We start from the raw sequence: 999 nt of genomic DNA, 5'->3' as shown, positions 1-999 counted from the left end.
GGAAGGGCGAAGGTTTGGAGCTTGAAGAGGAGACCGGAATGCCATACACGGTCATAGGCACGTTAGAGGTCCAGGGAGAGGAAGATAGCAGAGCGACAGGAATTAAGCTGTTCAGAAAGGAGATGAGTGAGGTGAAGGAGAAGGTCGTCGGAAGAGAAGGACGGCCGAAAGCCACACTGGGTAACGGGGAGGAGGCGGTGCTGGTGGAGATGCTGGTGGATGCGGCGGGTGAGGGTGGATTCCAGGACCTTGCTGAGGACCGAGGTAAGGCTGATGGGACGGTAGGAGGAGATGGCGGACGGCAGTTTACCGGGTTTAAGGAACATCAGCATACGGGAGGTTTTCCACAGGTTGGGGTAGTAGCTGGTGGACAGGACTACATTGTAGAGCCTGTCCAGGGTGGAGAGGAAAGAGACTGGAGCTTCACAGAGGTGGCGGTAGGTGACACGATCGTGACCAGGAGCGGTGGTGCGTTTTGTGTGGAGTGTTGCAATGAGATCCTGTCTAGTGATAGTTGCATTGGGGGGGGGGGGGGGACAGAGGTGTCAGTGCGATCGCAGACATCTGGGAAGAGGGATTAATCAAACTGGACATCGTCAGGGATGGAAAAGACATCGAAGAGGTAGGAGGCAAAGTGATTGGCCTTACTACTAAGGGTGTTAGGGAAGGGGTGATCTTCATGGAGAAGAGGATATTAGGAGGAGGGTTTAGTTCCGATAAGGTGACGGAAGGCTGACACGAGTTTATAGGTAGGGTAGCATTTAAACGGGTGCTTATCTGCAGCCAGTCCCGGCGTTTCTTAGCTGCGAGCAAGTTTTGGATGTGTCGCTGGAGTTGCCGGTGGCGTCGTAGTGTGCCCGGGTTACGTGTGTGGAGGAAGGCACGGTAGAGACGGTGTGATTCACGGAGGAGGAGGAGGACGGCCTGTGGGGGTAAGGTAGCACGATAGTGGTGGATGGCGACAGTAGGGACGTGAGCCTCCACGTCCTCAGACAAGAT

Source organism: Schistocerca americana, chromosome 1 (assembly GCF_021461395.2).
Source record: "Schistocerca americana isolate TAMUIC-IGC-003095 chromosome 1, iqSchAmer2.1, whole genome shotgun sequence".
Taxonomy (NCBI): domain Eukaryota; kingdom Metazoa; phylum Arthropoda; class Insecta; order Orthoptera; family Acrididae; genus Schistocerca; species Schistocerca americana.
The sequence above is the reverse complement of the archived record's forward strand: the minus strand, read 5'-3'. Positions refer to the sequence as shown.